Below are 9,434 nucleotides of genomic sequence, written 5' to 3' on the forward strand. Positions count from 1 at the left end.
TCCTTAAAGTCGGATATATATCACAAGTAATAGTAAGATAAAAAATGTCCTCAAAGTCAGAGGATAATATGAAAATATGTCCCGAAGTCGGATATATATCGCAGGCAATAGTCGGATAGAAATGTCCTCAAAGTCAGAGGATAATATGAAAATATGTCCCCAAAGTCGGATATATATCGCAAGTAATAGTCGGATAGAAATGTCCTCAAAGTCAGAGGATAATATAAAAAAATGTCCCTAAAGTCGGATATATATCGCAACTAATAGTCGGCTAGAAATGTCCTCAAAGTCAGAGAATAATATGAAAATATGTCCCCAAAGTTGAAAATATATCTCAAGTAATAGTCGGATAGGAATGTCCTCAAAGTCAGAGGATAATGTGAAGATATGTCCTTGAATTCGGATATATATCGCGAGTAATAGTAAGATAAAAAATGTCCTCAAAGTCAAAGTAAAATATGAAAATATGTCCCCAAAGTCGGATATATATCGCAAGTAGTAGTCGGATTGAATCGTCCTCCAAGTCAGACTAGAATATTAAAATATGTCCCCAAAGTCATATATATATATCGCACGTAATAGTAAGATAAAAATGTCCTCTAAGTCAAAGTACAATATGAAAATATGTCCCTAAAGTCGGATAAATATCGCAAGTAATAATCGGATAGAAATGTCCTCAAAGTCAGCGGATAATATGAAAATATATCCCCAAGTCGGATATATATCACAAGTAATAGTCGGATAGAAATGTCCTCAAAGTCAGAGGATAATATGAAGATCTGTCCTTAAAGTCGGATATATATCGCAAGTAATAGTCGGATAGAAATGTCCTCAAAGTCAGAGAATCATATGAAGTTATGTCTTTAAAGTCATAAATATTGTTACGTTCTGGCTCTAATTAAATTTAAATAAAAATTTTTAGAAATTTTTTTTTTGAAGTCTCGAATTATTTATTCGCCACAGTGGGCGAATAAACGGTTCGACACTTCTTATAATCATAATTAATCAATAAATTAATAAATCGTTACTTTGTTGGCGATATTATTTTTATTCACCGCCAACAATGTAACGGAAATCTCTTGCGATAAGAGAGTCGCCGTGGCTCGCTGATAGTCTAAACAGATGACGATGCATGAGACCCGGGCCACGACGATACTCTCATAGGAAACCTGAGATGCAACGTTAAAAGTTTTGATAATGTATTATACCAAGGAGCGACAGAATCAAGTCAGTCGATCACAAGATCTAGTAGAGCTAAGAACTCTATACAAATCCGCTGGTTTGATCCTGTCACTCGGACTTTAAGGCAACATATATATATCTATCCGTATTTTTTTCAAAATACATTTTCCTTTTTAACTTTGGGCGCCGCCACTGGCAGCCCAATATTCTCACCTGCTTTGGGCGCCGACACTGGCAGCCCAAGCACTTCCTTCCTGACTTCCAAAATTCATGCCGAGAAGCCGAAGGGCAGGTAAAAAGGCCTAATTACGTCAGGTTCTTCGTACGATCCATGAAGATCTCGGTCGTTCAGTTCACCAACGCCGCCGCCTAGAAATTGTTGCCGAGGAAGTTCTTCTCGACCCAGTGACGTTGGTTATTCCAAATTCGGGTATCGCGTTAAGTGAGGTTCGTGAGTTGTCGAGCTCTTGTGTTGTTGAGCCATCGAGCGCTTGTGTCGTAGAGCCATCGAGCTCTTGTGTTGTTGAGCTGTCGAGCTCTGGTGGTGTGGTCCAACAGCTGGAGTCGCTCGTCCTTATGGAGGAACCGAGCCTTCAAAGCTCTTCCTGTGCAGAGGAGGATTCACGGGCAAACCCAGTCTTCTGGACTGGTATCAGTAAGGGCTGGCAGTTGGATCCAGTGGACGTTCCATCCGTCCATCCACCCAGTGGGAGCATCCCTTTTCACGACCCTCGTTACGGGTACTACTCCGAGGCCTACTTCAAGGCCACCGGCCGAGACGCCTCTGCACCAGCGGAGGCTAAGAAGTTACGCAAAAAAGAGATTATTTGGGCTGACTTATGGGGCCCATAATCTCCACCATGGTAAGTCAATAAACTTTTTTGCATAAAATAAAAGAAGGTCAACAGCTAACGCACCTGGGGTCTATCGACACCCTAACGACGTCAACCTGGTTAAATTAAAAATATTCTGTCTCATATGTTGAGAAGCCAGAATGTAACAATATATAACGCAAGTAATAGTAAGATGAAAATGTCCTCAAAGTCAAAGTATAATATGAAAATATGTCCTCAAAGTCGGATATATATCGCAAGTAATAGTCGGATAGAAATGTCCTCAAAGTCAGAGGATAATATGAAGTTATGTCCTTAAAGTCATATATATATATAACGCAAGTAATAGTAAGATAAAAATGTCCTCAAAGTCAAAGTATAATATGAAAATATGTCCTCAAAGTCCGATATATATCGCAAGTAATAGTCGGATAGAAATGTCCTCAAAGTCAGAGGATAATATGAAGATATGTCCTTAAAGTCGGATATATACCGCAAGTAATACTAAGATAGAAATGTCCTCAAAGTCACAGTATAATATGGAAATATGCCCCCAAAGTCGAATATATATCGCCAGTAATGGATAAATATATCCTTAAAGTCACAGTATACCATGGAAATATGTCCCCAAAGTCGGATATATATCGCAAGTAATAGTCGGATAGAAATGTCCTCAAAGTCAGAGTATAATATGAAAATATGTCCTAAAGTCGAATATATATTACAAGTTATAGTCTCATAGAAATGTCCTCAAAGTCAGAGGATAATATGAAGATACGTCCTTAAAGTCGGATATATATCGCACGTATTACTAAGATAGAAATGTCCTCAAAGTCACAGTATAACATGGAAATTTGTCCCCAAAGTCGGACATATATCGCAAGTTATAGTCGGATAGAAATGTCCTCAAAGTCAGAGGATAATATGAAAATATGTCCCCAAAGTCGGATATATATCGCAAGTAATAGTCGGATAGAAATGTCCTCAAAGTCAGAGTATAATATGAAAATATGTCCCCAAAGACGTATATATAACAAGTAATAGTCGGATAGAAATATCCCCAAAGTTAGAGGATTATATGATGATTTGTCCCCAAAGTTGGATATACACTTATCCAAAAAATTAAAGGAACAAGAAAATTTTATAAATTTTTTAGTGATTTTTGGAAGGCTGTAGTTTCGTGAAAAATCATCGCAACGAAAAAATAAAAAAAGCAAATTGAAGCTTGAAATCTCTAGTTTAAAGATCTTCTAGCAAAATATTTTTTTGAGCCACGGTTTTTGCGGAATCATAAGAAAGAAGTCGAGACAAAATTTTTCTAAATTTTTTAGTTTTGTTTTTTAGGTCTACGGGGCCGGGAAAAATTTTTTCAAAAAAACGAATTTATAGCTCGTTTAGGAAATTTATTCAGCTACAATTTGCTTTTTTTTGTTTCTCTGTACGACAATTTGCTGCTGAGATATCAGCCTTTAAATGAAAAAGGAGCCTTTTGTCTTTGATTATTGATATCTCAGCAAGTATTGGTCACACAGTAATTCAAAGGGCAGTTTAATAAACTTGAATAAATTCCCTACAAGCTACAATTTCGATTTTTTCAAAAAAAAATTTTTTTCCATCCTTGATATCCATTTGAAAAACGCACAAAAAATGACCATTTTCTGGTTTTCTAGTCAACTCATCGCTACTCTGCAAATATTGATACAAAAAATAATGTTGCCAGGTAATTTTACAGCTTAATGTACCTCCAAAAACCCTGGAAATTTTCAGACTGATCCATTGAACCGTTTCTCCGGTCCGATTGCTCAAAGTTTTGCAAAAAAATTAAAGGAACAAGTTTTGTTCCTTAAATTGTGTAATCGTTACCAAAATGAAAAAATTAATTTTTTTCGGATTTTCTTCCATTTTTGCGTTAGTTATTCAGTAAATGTAAGGTCAAGAGGAAAAAAAAAAATTTTCCAAAAAACGAGACCAAACAAGAATTTTTTTACATTTTTTTTTTTTTACGTTTCATTCGGGGGGTTATTTTTTTTTCGTTTTTCGGAAAAAAATTTTTTTTTTTCCTTTTGACCTTACATTTACTGAATAACTAACGCAAAAATGAAAGAAAATCCGAAAAAAATTAATTTTTTCATTTTGGTAACGATTACACAATTTAAGGAACAAAACTTGTTCCTTTAATTTATTTGCAAAACTTTGAGCAATCGGACCGGAGAAACGGTTCAATGGATCAGTCTGAAAATTTCCAGGGTTTTTGGGGGTACATTAAGCTGTAAAATTACCTGGCAACATTATTTTTTGTATCAATATTTGCAGAGTAGCGATGAGTTGACTAGAAAACCAGAAAATGGTCATTTTTTGTGCGTTTTTCAAATGGATATCAAGGATGAAAAAAAATTTTTTTTTGAAAAAATCGAAAATGTAGCTTGTAGGGAATTTATTCAAGTTTATTAAACTGCCCTTTGAATTACTGTGTGACCAATACTTGCTGAGATATCAATAATCAAAGACAAAAGGCTCCTTTTTCATTTAAAGGCTGATATCTCAGCAGCAAATTGTCGTACAGAGAAACAAAAAAAAGCAAATTGTAGCTGAATAAATTTCCTAAACGAGCTATGAATTCGTTTTTTTTTAAAAATTTTTCCCGGCCCCGTAGACCTAAAAAACAAAACTAAAAAATTTAGAAAAATTTTGTCTCGACTTCTTTCTTATGATTCCGCAAAAACCGTGGCTCAAAAAAATATTTTGCTAGAAGATCTTTAAACTAGAGATTTCAAGCTTCAATTTGCTTTTTTTATTTTTTCGTTGCGATGATTTTTCACGAAACTACAGCCTTCCAAAAATCACTAAAAAATTTATAAAATTTTCTTGTTCCTTTAATTTTTTGGATAAGTGTATATCGCCAGTAACAGTCGGATAGAAATGTCCTTAAAGTCACAGTATAACATGGAAATATGTCCCCAAACTCACATATATATATAACGCAAGTAATAGTAAGATAGAAATGTCTTTAAAGTCAAAGTATAATATGAAAATATGTCCCCAAAGTCGGATATATATCGCCAGTAATAGTCGGATAGAAATGTCCTCAAAATCACAGTATAACATGGAAATATGTCCCCAAAGTCGGATATGTATCGCAAGTAATAGTCGGATAGAAGTGTTCTCAAAGTCAGTGGATAATATGAAAATATGTCCTTAAAGTCGTATATATACCGCAAGTAATACTAAGATAGAAATGTCCTCAAAGTCACAGTATAATATGGAAATATGCCCCCAAAGTCGGATAAATATCGCAAGTAATAATCGGATAGAAATGTCCTCAAAGTCAGCGGATAATATGAAAATATATCCCCAAAGTCGGATATATATCACAAGTAATAGTCGGATAGAAATGTCCTCAAAGTCAGAGGATAATATGAAGATATGTCCTTAAAGTCGGATATATATCGCAAGTAATAGTCGGATAGAAATGTCCTCAAAGTCAGAGAATCATATGAAGTTATGTCTTTAAAGTCATAAATATTGTTACGTTCTGGCTCTAATTAAATTTAAATAAAAATTTTTAGAAATTTTTTTTTTGAAGTCTCGAATTATTTATTCGCCACAGTGGGCGAATAAACGGTTCGACACTTCTTATAATCATAATTAATCAATAAATTAATAAATCGTTACTTTGTTGGCGATATTATTTTTATTCACCGCCAACAATGTAACGGAAATCTCTTGCGATAAGAGAGTCGCCGTGGCTCGCTGATAGTCTAAACAGATGACGATGCATGAGACCCGGGCCACGACGATACTCTCATAGGAAACCTGAGATGCAACGTTAACAGTTTTGATAATGTATTATACCAAGAAGCGACAGAATCAAGTCAGTCGATCACAAGATCTAGTAGAGCTAAGAACTCTATACAAATCCGCTGGTTTGATCCTGTCACTCGGACTTTAAGGCAACATATATATATCTATCCGTATTTTTTTCAAAATACATTTTCCTTTTTAACTTTGGGCGCCGCCACTGGCAGCCCAATATTCTCACCTGCTTTGGACGCCGACACTGGCAGCCCAATATTCTCACCTGCTTTGGGCGCCGACACTGGCAGCCCAAGCACTTCCTTCCTGACTTCCAAAATTTATGCCGAGAAGCCGAAGGGCAGGTAAAAAGGCCTAATTACGTCGGGTTCTTCGTACGATCCATGAAGATCTCGGTCGTTCAGTTCACCAACGCCGCCGCCTAGAAATTGTTGCCGAGGAAGTTCTTCTCGACCCAGTGACGTTGGTTATTCCAAATTCGAGTATCGCGTTAAGTGAGGTTCGTGAGTTGTCGAGCTCTTGTGTTGTTGAGCCATCGAGCGCTTGTGTCGTAGAGCCATCGAGCTCTTGTGTTGTTGAGCTGTCGAGCTCTGGTGGTGTGGTCCAACAGCTGGAGTCGCTCGTCCTTATGGAGGAACCGAGCCTTCAAAGCTCTTCCTGTGCAGAGGAGGATTCACGGGCAAACCCAGTCTTCTGGACTGGTATCAGTAAGGGTTGGCAGTTGGATCCAGTGGACGTTCCATCCGTCCATCCACCCAGTGGGAGCATCCCTTTTCACGACCCTCGTTACGGGTACTACTCCGAGGCCTACTTCAAGGCCACCGGCCGAGACGCCTCTGCACCAGCGGAGGCTAAGAAGTTACGCAAGAAAGAGATTATTTGGGCTGACTTATGGGGCCCATAATCTCCACCATGGTAAGTCAATAAACTTTTTTGCATAAAATAAAAGAAGGTCAACAGCTGACGCACCTGGGGTCTATCGACACCCTAACGACGTCAACCTGGTTAAATTAAAAATATTCTGTCTCATATGTTGAGAAGCCAGAATGTAACAATATATAACGCAAGTAATAGTAAGATAAAAATGTCCTCAAAGTCAAAGTATAATATGAAAATATGTCCTCAAAGTCGGATATATATCGCAGGCAATAGTCGGATAGAAATGTCCTCAAAGTCAGAGGATAATATGAAAATATGTCCCCAAAGTCGGATATATATCGCAAGTAATAGTCGGATAGAAATGTCCTCAAAGTCAGAGGATAATATAAAAAAATGTCCCTAAAGTCGGATATATATCGCAACTAATAGTCGGCTAGAAATGTCCTCAAAGTCAGAGAATAATATGAAAATATGTCCCCAAAGTTGAAAATATATCTCAAGTAATAGTCGGATAGGAATGTCCTCAAAGTCAGAGGATAATGTGAAGATATGTCCTTGAATTCGGATATATATCGCGAGTAATAGTAAGATAAAAAATGTCCTCAAAGTCAAAGTAAAATATGAAAATATGTCCCCAAAGTCGGATATATATCGCAAGTAGTAGTCGGATTGAATCGTCCTCCAAGTCGGACTAGAATATTAAAATATGTCCCCAAAGTCATATATATATATATCGCACGTAATAGTAAGATAAAAATGTCCTCAAAGTCAAAGTACAATATGAAAATATGTCCCTAAAGTCGGATAAATATCGCAAGTAATAATCGGATAGAAATGTCCTCAAAGTCAGCGGATAATATGAAAATATATCCCCCAAGTCGGATATATATCACAAGTAATAGTCGGATAGAAATGTCCTCAAAGTCAGAGGATAATATGAAGATATGTCCTTAAAGTCGGATATATATCGCAAGTAATAGTCGGATAGAAATGTCCTCAAAGTCAGAGAATCATATGAAGTTATGTCTTTAAAGTCATAAATATTGTTACGTTCTGGCTCTAATTAAATTTAAATAAAAATTTTTAGAAATTTTTTTTTTGAAGTCTCGAATTATTTATTCGCCACAGTGGGCGAATAAACGGTTCGACACTTCTTATAATCATAATTAATCAATAAATTAATAAATCGTTACTTTGTTGGCGATATTATTTTTATTCACCGCCAACAATGTAACGGAAATCTCTTGCGATAAGAGAGTCGCCGTGGCTCGCTGATAGTCTAAACAGATGACGATGCATGAGACCCGGGCCACGACGATACTCTCATAGGAAACCTGAGATGCAACGTTAAAAGTTTTGATAATGTATTATACCAAGGAGCGACAGAATCAAGTCAGTCGATCACAAGATCTAGTAGAGCTAAGAACTCTATACAAATCCGCTGGTTTGATCCTGTCACTCGGACTTTAAGGCAACATATATATATCTATCCGTATTTTTTTCAAAATACATTTTCCTTTTTAACTTTGGGCGCCGCCACTGGCAGCCCAATATTCTCACCTGCTTTGGGCGCCGACACTGGCAGCCCAATATTCTCACCTGCTTTGGGCGCCGACACTGGCAGCCCAAGCACTTCCTTCCTGACTTCCAAAATTCATGCCGAGAAGCCGAAGGGCAGGTAAAAAGGCCTAATTACGTCGGGTTCTTCGTACGATCCATGAAGATCTCGGTCGTTCAGTTCACCAACGCCGCCGCCTAGAAATTGTTGCCGAGGAAGTTCTTCTCGACCCAGTGACGTTGGTTATTCCAAATTCGGGTATCGCGTTAAGTGAGGTTCGTGAGTTGTCGAGCTCTTGTGTTGTTGAGCCATCGAGCGCTTGTGTCGTAGAGCCATCGAGCTCTTGTGTTGTTGAGCTGTCGAGCTCTGGTGGTGTGGTCCAACAGCTGGAGTCGCTCGTCCTTATGGAGGAACCGAGCCTTCAAAGCTCTTCCTGTGCAGAGGAGGATTCACGGGCAAACCCAGTCTTCTGGACTGGTATCAGTAAGGGCTGGCAGTTGGATCCAGTGGACGTTCCATCCGTCCATCCACCCAGTGGGAGCATCCCTTTTCACGACCCTCGTTACGGGTACTACTCCGAGGCCTACTTCAAGGCCACCGGCCGAGACGCCTCTGCACCAGCGGAGGCTAAGAAGTTACGCAAGAAAGAGATTATTTGGGCTGACTTATGGGGCCCATAATCTCCACCATGGTAAGTCAATAAACTTTTTTGCATAAAATAAAAGAAGGTCAACAGCTAACGCACCTGGGGTCTATCGACACCCTAACGACGTCAACCTGGTTAAATTAAAAATATTCTGTCTCATATGTTGAGAAGCCAGAATGTAACAATATATAACGCAAGTAATAGTAAGATAAAAATGTCCTCAAATTCAAAGTATAATATGAAAATATGTCCTCGAAGTCGGATATATATCGCAAGTAATAGTCGGATAGAAATGTCCTCAAAGTCAGAGGATAATATGAAGTTATGTCCTTAAAGTCATATATATATATAACGCAAGTAATAGTAAGATAAAAATGTCCTCAAAGTCAAAGTATAATATGAAAATATGTCCTCAAAGTCCGATATATATCGCAAGTAATAGTCGGATAGAAATGTCCTCAAAGTCAGAGGATAATATGAAGATATGTCCTTAAAGTCGGATATATACCGCAAGTAATACTAA

This window comes from Microplitis mediator, chromosome 10, assembly GCF_029852145.1.
Source record: "Microplitis mediator isolate UGA2020A chromosome 10, iyMicMedi2.1, whole genome shotgun sequence".
Lineage (NCBI taxonomy): Eukaryota > Metazoa > Arthropoda > Insecta > Hymenoptera > Braconidae > Microplitis > Microplitis mediator.